Source organism: Dermacentor albipictus, unplaced genomic scaffold, assembly GCF_038994185.2.
Source record: "Dermacentor albipictus isolate Rhodes 1998 colony unplaced genomic scaffold, USDA_Dalb.pri_finalv2 scaffold_17, whole genome shotgun sequence".
Classification (NCBI taxonomy): Eukaryota; Metazoa; Arthropoda; class Arachnida; order Ixodida; family Ixodidae; genus Dermacentor; species Dermacentor albipictus.
In genome coordinates this window covers 4,091,261-4,109,948 of record NW_027225571.1, presented here as the reverse complement: position 1 = coordinate 4,109,948, position 18,688 = coordinate 4,091,261, and the positions used below count along the sequence as shown (strand labels likewise).

At 47.1% G+C, this 18,688-nt stretch overlaps 1 non-coding gene across 1 annotated transcript; it reads left to right on the top strand.

Moving 5' to 3' along the window:
• Positions 1-10,964: 10,964 nt before the first annotated feature.
• On the top strand, positions 10,965-11,152 carry LOC139052077 (U2 spliceosomal RNA). The gene has a single exon (XR_011509683.1). It is a non-coding gene; the product is annotated as a U2 spliceosomal RNA (small nuclear RNA).
• The last annotated feature ends 7,536 nt before the right edge of the window (positions 11,153-18,688 follow it).

Sequence of the window (18,688 nt, the reverse complement as noted above, 5' to 3'; positions counted from 1 at the left end):
GCTACTGTACATTTATTTGCTTTTGCTGCTATATGTGCCATGAAAGAGCGTAGGTTAGGGCGTGTTGGTATCCCGTAACTGAGGTTTTTTAGCGCACGAAAAGGGACGAAAGACTGTGTCCACATCTTGCCACTGTCGTTCGTCCCTTTTCGTGCGCTAAAAAACCTCAGTTATGTATGTCCCGTGTTGTATTCACAGTGAAATAGTGGTTTAGTGTTCACGGTAACATGAAATTCCTAAATTTGAAAAATAGCAATTTCTCCTACCTTTCGCTTGTGTTGCCCAGTTACCTAAGTGGTGCAATGTTCCCGGTCACAATAACTAAGATTGTTGTTTTCAGGAGTTTGTTGCCTTATTAAATTTTCCGCAGTGTACATGTGTAATTGCACAAACTGCTCTCTCATGATTCCCTTCTTATTTTGCCTATGCAGGATGCAAGATTCCAGCATAGCGATGTGTTTCATTTATTGGTCAAGATGGTCAGAGAATGGAGTACCTGCACGTCGTGGTTAAACGTGAACAGTATTTTTTTTCTTTTTGAAAGCTAAATGCCACTTGCTGCATAAATTGCATTTTTGCAGCTCAGATGTGTACCATATCTTTTCTAATTTTGAATCAATTATTATACACTGTTCAGTATACTTAGATTGTCTGATACAACCATTTCTTGCTGGCAAATGTCAACAGTGTGATATTTAATAGGACTGCCTGTGTATTTAGTAACCAGAGTATGACTGATTTAATACACCATATATGCTCATTTGCATACTCATGCGCTACAGCAAGCCCTAATCTTGTATTACCGCATCTAAGCGCAAATAATTTAGAAATTTACAATGTATTTTAAAACACTGTCCCCCTTTGGTGCTCAGCAAAATAGTGTAATCAACAGTGGTTTGTTTTTATCAGGCCTCCATCGATACTGCACTTTGCACCCAGACAGTAGTAAATGTGGAATATTCAGTGTTTTGTTTTATAGCAAGAAAAGAACGCATTTTCAAATTCCATATTGTATAACATACCAGTGCCTTCGAGTTACAAAACAAAAATTTAAAGAAACCGGCATTGTAATTAGAAAATCTGCTACACAGCACTTTTAGCCCAGTGAACTCTCGTTTCACAAAAGAAAAAAACTATTTAGGCACTAAAGAATTCTACATATTTTTTGTGCTCAAGTAATCTTGTTAGAAAGAGAAAATAAGCAATAATGCTCCTGGCTGAGGCCTTATTTAAAGCACGTCTATGCTAGGAAAATATTGTTTCAATCTCAAAAATGTTGGCCAGTTATGCCTTACATCGACTTTCCAAACATTTCATAAGGGTTTGCCATGACATTGGTGTACAAATTAACAGGTGTGTTTCTTGTGTGTTTGCTCAGAATTTCATTTACTTCCCTAATTGGCCTTTGCAATGTCCCTTGTTTCTCTCAAGGCATCAAAACTAGAACTTTCGTTCACTGGAGCTTAATACTGAAAATGTATCACTTGATGTGGCCCAATACACTGCGAGGTTAACTCAGGCTCTTTCAGTGCTGCTATGAAATGTTTCTTCTCTAATAAGAACAGATTTGATCAATACATATATTTTTAAATATGTTTGTGGGAAATGTACACGTACTTACCCATGTGTTTGGTGATTGTGCATGCTTAGATTTCATGTTATTTATGTATATCTTGTACTCTGTATTGTAGCATGCAATAAATACATATATATTTTTCGTGAAAATGCAGCATGTCTTACCAGTCTGTGTTGCATATTATACAGATCTGGAAACCGTGATAACAGTTGGTGTTGATATACATGCTCAAAAGTGTCATATTTGCTAGGTTGTATTTGTGCAGCGAAGATGGGTTTGGCAATATGCACCATGAAAAACTAATATGTAATGTGATCCACACGTATAGGTGTTGTGTATGCCCATCGAAACTTCAAGGCCGGCTGGTGGACGGTGCGTTTGGTAGCCGGACTTGAACCTTCTGGCACACAGGAAAGTTACGCGTGGATCGCTGTACATAGTAGTAATTGAAGGCGTGTGTGGCCGAACATGCCTTCCATACACACTAGAAATAAAAGTGTGTGCACCCTTTCAACACCCACATAGATGGGTGTTAATGTGGACTAGCACCCTTATACCCTAATTTTATTCTGCTGGACACCCATCCTCTAGGGTGCTATAATTGCACCCCAACTGTAGGATGTAGGCAACAGCACTCTTCTGGCGTCCTTCTGGCGACAAACTGATTTACACCCTTAAGGGTGTTAAATGTTTACTCTGTAGTGCGGGGTTCAAGAAACCATGCTTTGACAGCAGCGTCCTTTATTTCGGAGATGCTTACGAGGTGCTTACGCACTACCATATAGCTACAGAAATTCCATGCCATCTTAAAGGGGATACACTATGGCAAAGCATCAGCAAAATTGAGAAAGGGGATAATTCTTTGGCACAACAAGTCGATGTATTATGGTTATGAACAACCAGTAGCCCTATAACGACTGTGAGGTGGAAATTGGCACGGTTCCTATGGGAGGCGCCGTTTTTCGCGCATACCTGAGAGACAGCGACAAGCATTCAAAATTGTACACAAAAATATATTCTAGCTGCACATACTAAAGGCCCTGTTTTTAGCGACCGGAAACACATACATTCCACCTTGTGTGAGTCGTGGTCGTGGGCGAGTGGTTTTTATTAAACGGATATCAAAATCGCTAATAAGAATATTGTGCGCTGAAATTGTTAGTTTCATTATTAGCCACAGAGATGAATGATGATGATGATGAGGAGGAGGAGGAGGAAAAGGAGGAGGAGGAGGAGGAGGAGGAGGAGGAGGATTATGAGCATTTCCTTTTAACGGCGTGTTGGCACCAGCCCCCAAGCTTATTCTTCTAACGTTACTGGTGACTAAATATTTAAACAGTTGCAAAAAACGTAGCTACTTTAATGAAAAGAGAACGTTTTCATCGTTACATGCTTACCATTTCCTTGCGTCACCAAGATTCCAGCCGTCTCTTGCTATAGCTCCCATGCATGCCCAGATTAGTTTACATTTTCCCATTGGTCCTTAAAGCCCAAGGCGCCCGGGCAGGCCAGCTACTTCAACATATATCACTCGATGGCTACTACTACAGCATAAACGAGCATGCTTAACTGTTTCTGCGCCATTTCCACACGCTACGCACGAATCGTCCTCTGAAAATTTTCTCCTCGAACACCGCGTTCTTAGACACCCTGATATCGGTTCGAACAATAGGAAACTTCCCCTTGAATGATAAAGCTTTTCCCTTCGGAGTCGATTCTTTATCATTAAATATATTTCCCTGGTTAGTGTAGTGTCTCTATTGCTATATCTAGCCAAGTATCCAGCAGTATCAGTTTCAATCGTGTTCGTCGTTATCCAATTCAATCGTTACATTTCAAGACAGAACAGTTGGCTTCCTCTCCATTCCGCCTAACCAGTATACTGTTCCTGCATTTATTCCGGCTTTTCGTTTAAGAGCAAGCTTTAGCTCGGGTACTCCTATATAAATCCATGCAAAGGTAGAATTCGTTTTTCTCGACAACCACCGTACCAAATATGACAAGGTTTGTTATATTTAAAAGAAAAATTTTAAATCTACTGACTGTTGGCTCCCAAATTTTGAGTTAGGTCGTCAGCTTTTCGTTAAAAATTCGCAAAAATTTCAGAAAACGAAACTATCAAGCTTACAACTTTGTAACACAGCAAGGAAAAATGATGGCACAATTCTGTGAATTGCATCTGATAGTACATTTAAAGCGGACAAAAGTAATATGTTGTACACGAATCTGAAGAAATTCAGTAATATGGAAATACAGCTTTTGCAGAACCCTTGTGCACAACGTAATGTCATTTTCCCCGATTGTATCACTCCATCCCCTCTTCACTTCTGCCTTTCCCCTTATAAAAGGTATCCGTATTCCGTCAATAAAATTTACTTGACAATCAGCGCTTGTGTCTCGTCCTTGGTAATTTGTCGTTGCATGTGTTTGCGCTGTTACATTTTTTATGTCAAGTATGCACCAAACCGCCCAGAAAGAAGTTTTAATGAACAACGTAACAAATTCACATAAAATATAAATTGACACATCGAGTTTGTCCGCTTTTATTGATCTGATGGATGCTGTTTATAAAACCGCGATATCTGTTCTTGATGCAGAGCTATAAAATTCTAAACTTCGTGCCTCTATATTTTTCAAACTTTCGTATTTTCGAAAATCATTTTAACAAAGTTCAGGCTCTAAATCAAAATTACGCTTCCGACAGTCACTAGAATTTAACTTTCTCTTTCAAATGCAATAAATTTCATTAATATCTGTCAAGGGGTTATTTCAGAAAAGCGTTTTTTTGCGTTTTACACGCATTTGCATAGGTAGCATCGGAGTGGGGCCGAGCTAAAGCTTCCTCTTAAGAGCTTTTTACGGTTTTCCACTAGATTAGCATATCTGAAATTGTCGAATAACCTAACCTAGCCTTACCTAGACGCTCATCTATTTTCGTCCATACTTCATCTTTCGGATCAGATTTTGCTCCGAGTATTCCACATTTCGGAGGACGCCCACCCAATATCTTCCTGTACTGCATCGCTTCTGATTTCGTCATTTTTCTTGTTTCTCTTAATTACCGCAAGGCATATGCTTGAGTCATCTTGGGAAATTCGAATTTTAAAGCTTAAGACGCGCGGCGTGATGGTGGAGGGATCAAGTTCCATCTAAATGTCCATAATACCAGAGTAGGAGGCGGGGAAGCAACGAATCAGCCAAAGAATGTGCACCTTTGCCGTATATTATTTACATCAGCGGGAAATTACAGGAAATGGCTCAGAGAAAACTGGAAATGGACAGGAAACTGGACAAGTTTGCGTGTTGTCCTGGTCTTGTGCGTCCCATTTCCCTTGAATTCGTTTCGCGTTTGTTGGCACAGTGCTACTGACTAACAGCTTGGTGAGAGAGAGAAAATCAATGAATGAATGAATGAATGAATGAATGAATGAATGAATGAATGAATGAATGAATGAATGAATGAATGAATGAATGAATGAATGGTAGAGAGGTTAACTAGGCTATCCAGTTTGCTACCTTGCACGTGGGGAGGGGAAGTAGAAGAGAGATAGAGGGCAGACTAAGTTTGATGATTTCGTGTTTCGTAGTTGAGCACATGTAGAAGACATGCTGCGCGTGAGAGACAGACCCATAAGTTACCGAGAAGAAGACAAAAAAGTCAATACAATCACTCTCACTTGGATTCCTCTAGGAGCGCTCTCATGATGTGACGCAAGAGCTTGGCCCGTCAATAACCGCGATTCCTTGATGTGTAAGGCAGGCGCTGTAACACGACACTCAAGAGTGATAGACAGACGACAGGGTCGCTGCCTCGGTTTCCGTCCCCTATTTTAGAAGGATCGACATTTGGGCGAGTTGGTACTGGTTGAACATCTTGAAGGGGCAGCGCAATAAGACGATGACAGAAGGCAAGAAACACACAGGACAATAATGTTGTCGAATAAAGTTAGTTGTGAGTTCAGCGCTGTCCTGTGTGGTTCTTGCCTTCTGTCATCGTCTTATTGCGCTGCCCCTATTTTAGCCCTGCTTTTCTCGAAATGTCCAAGCAAACAGGCACAACCTACACCTACGATTTCTGGAGTTTCGCCGTTGGAGCAGCGGGGCATGACGACGATACCTGAACGCCTGTCGCGCTCGGCGCCAACCGGGTCCGTGTTTACAAAGCTGGGTCCGTATTCGTAAAAAAAAATAAAAAAGAAAGAAAAAACGCGTCCGCGCGCTAGAACCACTGCTCATTACAGTGGGTGCCAGGGCAGCTTGATGAACATAATAGCGATGGCGGCCGGCCAATGGCAAACAGTTACTACAAACGAGAAGCTATGCGATTTCGGCCACAGTTCTTATACGATAGAGCATTTCGTAACAGCCGCTAACCAAACGAACGCATTATTAATGAACAAGGCTGGCCAATTAAAGCTTTGTTATTCCGGGGCCAACTTCACTTAAACTCTTTGTGTGTGAGGGATGAGTGCCACTGGCAGGCCACATTCGGTAATAACACAAACAACTTGACGATTGGCTGAAATCTGTTCCTATGCGAGTAGTTACACCGCAGGAACTGTTTTTGTGAATACGGACTTTGGATTCCGGTTCTTACGGTAGCAGAATCTTGAAGAGTGCAGCAAAGTACTTTCGCGCGACGTGAATAACATGCAACCTTCGGAAAACTACGCATTTGACACGGACGGGTGCTGCAGCCACTGTGGCGCGCCGTGGTGTCATCGTCAAGTTTAGTGTCTCAACGACGGTCAACGAAGCCCACCTGCCATGCGAAAGGCGCCTCAGGGGCCTGGGTTAAGGGCCAATTTGCGCTCGAGCCTCACGCCGTACCGTCCGCCTGCCGCACGCGTGTGGTCGTGAGAAAAAACGGCACATGTTCCACAATGGTGCACAAATTACGGTTTACACTGGGCCCGTACATGCAGTGTAAATCGAAATATGTGCACTCGTATGCGACATCTGCAGTTTTTCGCATGACCGGGAGGCGGACTGTACAGCGTGCGGCTCGACCATAAATCGGCCTTAAGCGGCGCGATCATTATCGTTCGCTCTTTGTCCGTGTTTGAACGATGATTGAGATTAGCGACAAGCAGTCGCAAACCCTCACAAAAACGCGCTTGTTTGTGCCAGAAACTCTGGAGTTATCGTTCAAGGAAGCTGGCCCAAGGCCTGTATACTCAAGAAGCAGCTCGTACGTTAGCGCGAGTCCTGAAAACAAATGCCTACCAATCGCGACAGCAAACATATTTCTAGCGAAGACGGCCAGTCAATGATGTATATACATCGACAAAGAAAAAAAAAACCTTTGAAACTTAGGCCCCAGGTGGAGTGTAATGTTTGTCCAGATTTAAAAAAAAAATTAAATTATTGGGTTTTACGTGCGAAAACCATTTTCTGATTATGCGGCACGCCGTAGGAGGGGACTCCGGAAATTTCGACCACCTGGGGTTCTTCAACGTGCATTGTCCAGATTTTAATCGACCTTTCTAACTCTTGCTTGTCCAGTCAGCTTATTTTTTTCACCGCTGAAAGTTGATACGTATGAGGCAGGGTGATAGGATAGATGCAACTTGGGGATCAGTCAGAGGGGTTGGTAGCACGTGCCTACCGCCACTACATTTTACTTATATATCAACTAAGGCACCATGAGGGACAAAAGTTACTCAAAAATACCCATTAACACGTAAAGATGAAAACGACTGAAATGGTAGATGATGTTATCCCGCACCTAAGCGCTGGATTGAAGAAAGAAAACGAATAAGTCACAGCTCGAGAGCACATGCATACTCAGAACACAGTAAAAATGAAGGAAATGAAATAAAAATAAATAAAAAATTACCGACGATTACGTTACTTCCTAATGCGAAATTTGAGCGCAGCAAATAAGCTGTTTCACCTTTTCGATAGATTGAGGCAAAGAAATCGAGCAACACATGTATGCGCTATCACAGAATTTTTTTTTATTTTTCACACGTATTCCTTTAACAAAGACTCCACTAACAGTTCTTGACAGTCATGAAGGAAGCTTTGTGGTCGGAGAAATAGACTGATATATGTTCGACTTGGTACACCAATGCTTGATTCTCAAAGACGAGATCTATACAAGTGCCTCGCGAGGTTGTCACAGCCGTAGGACGCGTTACGAGCGAGAGGAACGGGATGTTCTCCCGCATAAGTGTTAGGAAATTGCTGTTTGTCTTTACGTCAACATTAAAGTCCCCCACTACTGACATCGGTGTGGATCGATGGACGGTTAATGCGAGTTGCAGGAAGTGCACGACGTCTTTCGTGAGTGCGGTAGCGGACTATCGAAAGCGGTATCAGTCGGTCGCTGCTAGCGCTGGGGGGATGAAAGGGGGGCGGAGCTGGTTACGAGGCCAACGACAACGCCGACAACGACGCGAAACCCAGGAACGGACGCCAAAGAGCCATTTGTGTAGCCAGCCCTCCTCCACAGTCTCTCCTCCTCCCTTCCATCATCCTCCGTCGCCCGGAGAGCCGACAGCGCGCATGCGCGGCTGCGGAGCAGATTCGTCGGCGAGCTGGTTACGAGGCCGACGACAACGCCGACGACAACGACGACGCGAAACCCAGGAACGGACGCCAAAGAGCTGCGCTCTAAAACAAACGCGAATGAAAGCTCCTCGGCAGCCTTTGGTGCCTCTCCTCCTTGCCCTCTCCTTTCGCTCGTGCGTCTCAGACTCTTGGCGGAGCTCGAAATTCTCTGCCGGGAAATGTCCAGAACATGTTCGGAATGCTGGGTGCCGTACGTATCCGCACTGCAGTGACGGCATTTGATGGTGGTTGCAGGAATTTCTGACTGTCGCTGTGGCAGCAGCACCGCGTCTCTCTCGTCATCGTCGCTGCTCTAATTGGTTTACATTTCGATATTAGCGCAAAGACAGACAGGCGTTTGTTTCCTTATACGTAAGGCGCTCCCATCTCCGCGGTACATCTAAAAATTACTTCATCGCCTCTTTGAAACTGTTGCGTGAGTGTCAGAACGAGGCAAGAAAGATACTTCACATCGAACAGAGGAGTCCCACAAGGTTCGGTTTTGGCTCCTCTTCTCTTCAACGCTGCTCTAATACATCTAGCCTGGCAACTACATCGGATTCCAGATGTGAGGTTCTTAATCTATGCGGATGATGTCACTTTGTGGTCTGTGCATGAGGATATATCTAGACAAACTCAACAGCTTCAAGAAGCCCTTGGTGTTCTGAACAACTACGCTACGAAAGCAGGGTTGGACATTTCCGCCCAAAAATCAAGCTATGTTGTGGTGACCAACAAGAAAGGACGCACAAGAATCACGCAGCACCCCTTTACATTTAGACTCGGCGCAGTGACAATCCCTGAGGCTTCTGAGGTCCGCATACTGGGTCTCGATATTCACCACTCCGGCAGTGGTGCACACGGGCTCCGTAAAACCAGACAGAGTTCGACAAAAGCACTTCACCGTATTCGTCGCATTGCAGCAAAAGCAGCTGGAGCTCGTACTGACGTAGGTCGACGGTTGGTGCGTGCAGTCTTGCAGCCACGAATTTTATATCAGGCACAATTTCAACGGCTGACTTTGGCACAGCTGGCACGGTTGGAGACGATTAATCGCGATGCTACGCGCACAATCACAGCACTGCCCCGCATCACTCCGATACCAACCTCACAGGAACATGCCCAGCTCAACACAATTGCAGAGCTAATTTTGCAACGTGAAAAAGCACGGGAAATAAAAAAAGCAACTTATTCCGGCTACCGCTGCGTTGCATGCTCATTTTCAACGCGGCTCTCGGATTGACAATCAGCCCTATCCAATGCCTCCCTGGGAATTCCCCAGCGTCACAACTATTAAGCCAACGAAGTTACGACGCAGCGACACAACAGGTATTATTGACGAACACAATATCGTCGATGCATCATGCGCTAACACCTGCAAAGTCTATACGGATGCTGCCATTCTCCCAGACGGCGGAAGGACATCATTCCTGAGTACTACGCATAATTTCATCAGTGGCCACCAGCGCTATTTATCTACGAAAGCCAGCGCTCTAGTAATGGAACTTCAAGCCATCCACGACGCTGTGCAAGATGCGATATCTAAGCTGCCTACCATCAAGCAACTAGATATCTTCACTGATTCTTTAGCGGCTATTCAGAAACTCAAGAAGGTTGATAAGGCGATGGAAATCTGCGAGATAATACACACTATGAATAGTAAAACAGCTACTTCCGTCAAGGTACACTGGATTTAAGGCCATTCAGCGAACCCTCACAACATTGCTGCTGACCAGCAGGCACACTGCCCTCCTAATCCTTAACTTCCGCCTATTCCCCTCCCACCTCAACCTCTTAACTCGCTCCGAGCCCGTAAAAATTTTCTCCGGTAGGACACACGCGCTCTTATCCCACCGTGTGTCTGCTCCCTCCCCCTTCACTTTACTAGGGCGGAGGAAGTTGTGCTTAGGAGCCTTCGGGCCAGGGTGGCCCTTACACCGGCTGTTATCTCAAGGTGGAACTGGGTGCATTTACCACTGGGTGCTACGTGTCCAGACTGCTCCGTTCCTGTGATTGAAGCAGATACACACCACCTAATATGGACATGTACTGGTTTAAAATCGGAACGCTCGCGTCTCCTACTGCAAGCCGGCCTCCGCTACAGTGTGACAACCAGCTATGACCGCTGGATACAGGAGAACAGATTACAGAAAACACTGCTTCAATTCATACACAACACAGGCCTCACAGCACACATATAATACACATATACGCACCAAGAATTATGCAAGTCTTTATCGCAATAAAGGAAAGAGGGTCAGAACCTGTTCGCGAAGCGTTGGATAGCGTTCCAGAGCGCGTGCTCCAAATAGCTGAGCGAGATGCAGCCACCACGTGGCATGCGCGAGGTCTGCGAACAATGGGTGGTGCCGCACACCATCAATTTTGTTGCGTGAGCAAGTGGCCAAATGCGAGAGCAGATGCGTCGATGAGCGAGAAGAAGACTCCGCAGCGGTGGGTGTTTGTTGCCACCTACTGCTGCTGCTGCGCGCCCGGGTCATCTTGCTCAACACGGGCGGCAGCGAAATTTTCAAAGCCAAAAAATAGGCTCAGCATAAAAAAATCGTTATCCATTCCACTCTGTGAAGGTGAATGAGCAGCGAAGCTGTTTAGCACACCACAAAGAGGTGACACAGAATTTTGAACAAAGGTGTACGAACTCGTTTGTCGTGATTTTTCTCTACATTCGCGTGGACGACGGCACCACCGCGCCGAGGAGCCGGAGGAAAGTGACACACGGGATGTTTCGACGGGACCGCCACCACGGCACAGCGGAAGGAAAGGGAAGTAGATGCGCAAGCGCTTGTAACGACGACAAAGAGAGGGCGGTGCGAACGCACACTTGGCTGACTCGGGTCAAAGTGCAGTATCTCTTCTTATCAGCTTAATATCTGATGCGAGTTTTATTTGGACCGAAGATGCTAAGTTTATTTTTGCAAGTTGGCGGAGTTTTTGAAACCTGCTTCACCTCCGCCGTGGTCGGCCCGGTATCACACCCTCCCCGGGATCGGCCCACGGTTTTTGCCCAAGCAGAACAACAACGCACGGTACCTTAGCCATAAACATGCTTCACTGTAAGAATTTGGCGGATCCTACGCACTGTGGATTTCGAGGTAAGCTAAGCTTTGTATGCTGCTTGCTTTGATTAACGTGGCAGAAGTGCTATCGTTAATTGAATTATGGGGCTGTACGTAATTCAATTATTTTATAATTATCTGTATACATTGTATACACACATTCGCGGTCTGCACCACGTTTCCCTGCCTAGCGAAGAGGCTCCTGTGCCGCGCGACGCTTTTTTCGGGTCTGGGTGTCCTCGACACTGAATGCACGCTGTGCAATCATTTTGCTGGCGCGTGTTTACGTGCTTCTTCTGCACACGTCGCCAGCGCGCTGTTGAGACGCCAGCTCCAAGCGCTCTCTTCAGGGTATAGATGATTGTAATGTTTACACTATCACAGCGCATCACGCGACCTCCACAGCTCAGCAACTGCATTTTTGTCGCACATAAAAGCAAGCACAGGACGTGCCGTACGCGAGAACTACGAAACGCTACCACGGTAGCGCCGTCCTTTGTGGATGGAGGGATGATTGGATGGATGGATGGTATGAGCGTCCCCTTTGGAACGGGGCGGTGGGTTGCGCCACCAAGCCCTTGCCTAACGTACTGCCTTATGTCCTACTTATGTTAAAAGAGAAAAAAAAAGAAAAGAGAAAAAATCTACGGTGAATTCCTATAACCGAAGTTTCTGAGCCCCTATTTGGAACTTTGTTATTGTACGCCTCTCTTGTTTGTCGTTTCCCTACTTCCACCAATCTTTCGATCCCCTCTTACTAACTTCAATTGCGGACGTGTAAATTTACTTTCCCTCTGCTCTCGCTGAACCCAAGGACTTCAAGGATGCCAGTTGTGCCTAAATCTACCGCTGGGTAGATATCTTCATATTCTAATTAAACATTCTCCATCGTTTCTTTATCGTTACGGCAGCAAGCACATGCTTCTTCCTTCTTATATCTCGCTTTTAGATGCGTGTTCTAAAGCATCCTGACCTCGCTTCGAAAAGTAATGAGCTTTCCTTTGAGTTATCATAAATTGTTTCTTCCCATATTTCGTTTTTTCCTCCTAAGTAGTTACTCCTGGTAGGTTTCTTTTCCATTGCCGCCACCGAAGAGATCACTTCAGCCTCTCCGTCTTTCCGCTTGACATTCTTTGTTGCTCTGTTGCTCACCCTACAGGCCACACACTTGCTGGTAAGCTTCCTAGTTCTTTTCCTCCACTGTCAATCGGTTATTTTCTTGTATAAATACCTGAACACACTCCCAGCCTATTTACTTCTTCCATATTCCTCAGTCGTTGTTCATAATCAATTTTACTGTGAGCTTCCCTCATTTCAAACCTTGTCCAGTGCATATCATCCTGCACAGCTTCACTTATAGTCTTCCCATGAGCGTCCAATGCGAGGCGTCCCATTTACCTCTGGTTGCCATCGAATCTTGATTGTACCCCTGATTTCAAGCAAACATAACAGCAGACTCCGCAAGAAGGTTTCCGAGGTTAACAGGGAGATCGAACAGCACTGCAAGAACCTGTGCAAACAACAATGGGAGGAGCTCTGCGAATCCGTCGAGGGTCAGCTCAGATCAGGCAAGAGCTGGGGTCTGCTCAAACACCTTCTCGATCACGGCAGCATCAGATCCAGCCAGAGACGATCCCTTGCGCGAGCGATCCACCTCACTACGGACTCTGCCCCGGACGAGTTGATTGTCGACAGGCTCATAAACAAGTACCTGCTAGTCGCGGATAGCTCTGCCCCTAGCCAGTTCCCGGACTACGCAGGGTGTGCGGTGCCGGTATTGGACCAGGACTTTACTGCGGCCGAGATCCGAGATGTCCTCTTCTCCCTCAACTTTAAATCTGCCGCTGGGCCGGGTGGCGTCACTAACAGGATGCTCAGGAATCTTGATGATGAGTCGATCGACTAACTCACTGAAAGGATTATTGAAGTCTGGCGCAATGGACAGGTCCCCACACGATGGAAGACGGCCTGCACTGTACTCCTCCCCAAACACGGTAATGCACCAGGCATCGACAATCTCAGACCAATTTCCCTGACGTCCTGTGTCGGTAAGGTCGCAGAACATACTCTGCTCAACTGGCTCAAGGTGCACATCGAGACCAATGACATATACACCCACAATATGATTGGTTTCAGAGCCGGCCTCTCGACACAGGACGCCATAAAGCTGATAAAGTATCAGATCATCGACCGGAGCACGGGAGATACCAGAGCCATTCTTGGATTAGACCTGCAGAAGGCCTTCGACAGTAACTCACACGAATTCATTCTCCAGTCTATTGCCGGATTCGGGCTCGGGAAGAGGGCCTACGACTTCGTCCGGTCCTTCCTTAGCCAACGAACTGCCAAGCTCAAGATCGAAAGATGCCTCTCGCAAGAGATCACCCTCGGTTCACGCGGCACGCCTCAGGGCTCAGTCATCTGGCCAACAATATTCAACATCGCAATGATCGGGCTTTCCAAGGAGCTCGCGAAGATTCAAGGCATCAACCATACCATCTACGCAGATGACATCACCCTCTGGTGCGTCGGTGGGAGCGACGGCCAAGTTGAGGCCGCCATGCAGAGCGCCATCGATGCGACCGTGCGCTTACTACGTCCCACTGGGCTCAGATGTTCTCCATCCAAGTCTGAACTACTTCTCTACAAGAAAAGACCCAGAGGCGGCGATAATCGTGATTGGAAACCGGCATCCGAAAGCGAAATACGGCTTTTCACTGGTGACGGGCACCCGGTGCCCAGAGTGGACTCGCTCCGAATATTGGGGATGTATATCGAGTCTAACGGAGCCGATGGAGCCGCACTCAAAAAGATCGCCGCCAAGATGGAGAGTGCTCTCGGTCTCATCCGGAGGATCGCCAACAGGCACCGGAGAATGAAGGAAGACAATCTGATCCAGATTATACATGCTTTTGTACTCTGCCACCTTTCATACTCGGCGGCCATGCATAATTGGCATGCTGCAGAGAGGAACAAGCTGAATTCTTTTATCAGAATGGTCTTTAAGCTTGCCCTCGGCTTACCTGTCAGCACCCATACCGAAAACTTACTCAAGCTCGGAGTCCACAACACGCTCGAAGAAATAATCGAGGCACAAGAGCGCTCACAGCTGCTCAGGCTATCCAGTACCCCGGCGGGCCGCAAGATACTCGACGAGATGGGCCTCAACCCTGTCGACCAGTGCCCCGACGCCATGCGGATTCCCAGCGACACCACGTCTCAACTGCACATCTCGCCCATTCCCCGCAATATGCACCCTGCAAACAACGTCGGCAGACGTCGGGCCAAGGGTACAGCTCTACTCGAGCATGTCCGCAAAAACCACATTGAACCAAGCTTCGTGGATGCTGCGGCATATGTCCATCAAGAGGCATTCGCCGTCTCCATCGTCGACTCCAATTCCACGCTCACTTGCTGCGCTACGGTACGCACTTCGAGGCCCGTGGTAGCCGAACAGGTTGCAATCGCGCTGCCTGTGCTCGATGGTCGCAGAGAGGCAATATATAGCGATTCAAAGGCAGCCATTAAGGCCTACAAAACCGGGATGGTCTCCCCTCAGGCACTCCGCCTTCCCCAAAGCGCCAAAAGTATATCCCCGCATTCTATCACTTGTTTTCCCGCTCACTTGGGGTCGAGTGAGGGCTCTCCTTCTAACCCTAACGAGGGTGCGCACGAGGCCACGCGAGGACTCACTGACCGCGCCGCCTCCGCAGTCCCCCTGCCCCGCGAGGAACCCTTGCTCACGCTCCATGAGGTTACAGCACACTACTACATGTCAAGACCGGCATTCCCCCTTCCGCACGCCGCCTTATGCAGGGCGCGGGCGGTGACCCTTCGACTTTTACAAGCCAGTGCGTATCCTAACCTTGCGGTTCTTCATGTAATATACCCTGAAAGGTATTCCAGTGCGGACTGCCCTGCCTGTGGACTGAGGGCAACATTGGACCATGTGTTGTGGGAGTGCGAAGCCATCGGCTCCTCCTTCAGCGAGTATAGGTGGGCTGCGCTCTTGGGCAACCCCGAACTCAACGACCATACCCTGGCCGTCCAGAGTGCCCGCGATCGGGCCGTCAAGCTCAGCTAGGCGGTCCCTACGTGGGACTAGACGGGTGGCGCGGGGTCTCCCCTGCGGCTTCTCTGGACCTATTAAAGTTATTTCACTCACTCACTCCCCCGGAGCGCCTCGTATACCTATTGTATCCCCATAGCGCTCTGTGTTTCATTATGGCCGCATTTGTCTTCCTATTTACTGTTATGGTTTTTTCATGTATTTCTATATATCTATTGTCTTAGGTTATCCATATATCAAAGTATTTATATTATTTTACGTGAAATATCTTGTAGGCCTGTATTGGCACTGTCTGTTCCCTGTTTTCATTGAAAATCATAATGCCTGATTTTTTAACGCTAAATTTCAGACCTAAATTCTCGCCTTCCTGTCCACAGATATTAACCAGACGTTTCATATTACTTTGCTTGTTAGCTAGCAACACATTGTCATCCGCATAAAACAAACCTGGAAGCTGCTGCCCTACTGCTGTACCCGCCTGTTTCTATTGGAGATTGCACCTGATAGTACTCCCTTCTAGCGCCCTTTCCATCCTCACCAAGTACAACATAAACAGCAGTGGGGATAAAGGGCACCCCTAGCGAGCGCCATCTTGTGGTGTTGCAAGAAACCCAGCGGTGCGCGCGAACGATACCTAAAGACCTAGTGTTCCTGTATGTGCTTATAAAGGGACACTACAAACACCCGCAGGTGAGCGCCAACTGCTGGTGTTGCAAGAAACCGAGCGGCGAGCGCGGGCAAGACCGCCACAGCAGCAGCAGCACACGGAAAGATGGAAGAAGAGGCAACGAAAGCTCGGCTTTAAAATAATACGCACGACTTAACGATTGGACACCATCTGCTCCTAAGCGAGTGGTTACAGTGCAATAACTATTTTTACAGCGGAGCTGTAAATGGATAGGGTATCACTGAATTTTCTTGTCCACACAGAAACTATTATCATCAATTGCTCATATCCCCGTCTTCTTCGAAAGCGCTGCCGTTCGACGCCATGCCTTCCAGTTCTCTTCTTTTTTGCCTTTCTCTGTGCGGGTTTGGTACACCAATCTGGTTCCTGTTTTCAATTGTTTCCAATTTAAGCTTCAATCAGTTTTATTTGCAGTGATACAACAGAGGCCGCAGTGATATCCAGGAACTCTCCTGGTCAGGCACGTTCCGCCTGGACATCATCTCTTAAACATGATCAATTACCATCGGAAACCTTTCTCCGCATCGGCATCAGCAGCATTCCCGTCGTGCGGGTGCCCTTGGGTAATGGCTCAATCTGATTAAATAACCATAGAGTAATACAGGAACAACTTCATGCTGTGACTCTTCACTAGCAGGATATCACCGATGTCTAGCGGTCTAGTCGCGGTGGCATAGTGTGCAGGTCGCCAGACAAGGCTTGCGTAGCCGATCTACTGAAGTGCTCGTCATTTGCCTCTGTTCCGATGAGGTCGTTCATACGACCACGTCTTGCATGCACCAAGGGACTCGTGCGCGGAGTTGACTCTCAACTAACCGCATCTGAAACCCTGCAGAAACTAGCTTTCTTCTTTCTGAAGAAAGTGTTCAAGAAAGTGTTTTTCAAGAAAGTGTTTCAAGAAACACTTTCTTGTAAGCGCATGCGCGGTCTACGCTGCCTGCCATGTATAAAATCGACGCAGTGGCATAATAAACTTAGTTGAAAGTTTTCGCTTGGTGTGTCCTCTTCTCTCACATCAGTGTCGTTTTTTTTTTGTCGCGCAATATCATTTAAGCAATGGATTACCAACTTGCCCGGAATACAGCTCTCATGAAGTGATGTCCCACTTAATTGCCAGATTTTAAAAAAATTTAATATATGGGGTTTTACGTGCCAAAACCACTTTCTGATTATGAGGCACGCCGTAGTGGGGGACTCCGGAAATTTTGACCACCTGGGGTTCTTTAACGTGCACCTAAATCTAAGCACACGGGTGTTTTCGCATTTCGCCCCCATCGAAATGCGGCCGCCGTGGCCGAGATTTAAAAAAAAATAAAAAAAAGCGAACAAAGGTAACGTTCATACACAGTAAAAAGTAAAAATAAATGAAATGAAATAAAAATAAACAAAAATTTCGGCAGGTGTTACATCCTTGTAACCCAAGAAGGCGAAAGCATGCTGCACATTTGCTAATACATTAAGTTATACAATCGGGGTTGTATTTCTTTGTAAGACATATTGGTAACGCATTAAGTTATACAACCGAGGCTAGAGCTCTTACAAGGCATAACGAGCCGCATTGGGAAGTACACGTGTGGCACTAAGGTGCAGCGGCACGCGTTTGTTTCGCAGTGGCGTACTTGCGCGGCCGTCCTCGTGAGCCGCAGGTGCGTTCACGCGCCTACACCGCCGCCGTTCCAAATGAGACCCTGAGACCTGGGTGCGCGGAGCGCGCATGCCCGCTCTTCTGCGCAACACCTGGCGCGACAATTACTAAACATAAAATTCGAAAGACACTTAAGACGGCTTGCGTGGGGAATTCGAAAGCATTATACCGTTTCTAGACCTCGGAACGTCATCAACGTGCTCATTTTATACACTCATGACGTGGCGCCACCTTCTCCGCGCCGTCACGTGCGCCGCCCAGTGACGCACGCACTAGTCAGCGAGATGGCTGCGACGTGACGGGTGCAATCAGGCTCGCACTAGGCCAGCACCACCTAGATAACACAAGGCCTGTTTACTCCGATCCATGACGTCACGCTACCTGGTCCCAAATTTCCATTGACAAGGCTGCCGTGATGAAAGCGGTGACGTCAAAATCACTGTTGCCTAGTCGGGAGCGTCTCCGTTAGATTATATGGCAGTCGGGCTAGGTAGCATGACGTCATGGATCGGAGTGAAAAGGCCATGTGCTAGGTTGTGTTGACTAGGCACACTTCAAGGAAGCAACAGACGTGGAGCTGCCGTGACTTAATGGAAGCGTGCTCGTCTATGCCAACACCGAAACTATGCCATTTTCTACCGTGTTCCAGCGCTTGATCGCGCTCTGCGATCCGCTAGTTCTGCCTCAGTATTCGTGTAGCACTGAATTATACCGCTAGTCATGTTTCCTTGTGCACAGCGCGCAAAATCGTGCGCTGCGCGAAAGAGACAACAGCTCGCGCGCGACTCCGTCGGCGGAAGTGCGTACGCCGAAAAAAAAAAACGCGTGAAGCAAAAAAAAAAGAAGGCGGTGCCTAGGGCGTATGCCTCACGCGATCCTCGAGGTCGGGTATGGGAGAACGCAGGTAAGGAATTTCGCTTGCATAGGCTAGACAGGGCGAGTGGAGAGAGCGTCTTGCTTGCAGTAAAACACGTTGGGGGGCTAGTTGGTGCATAGCTTTCAATAGGTGACGCGCCAATAGTGACGGCACACAAAAAGGAATACAGACAGCACAAGGCGCTTCCTGTCTGTATTCCTT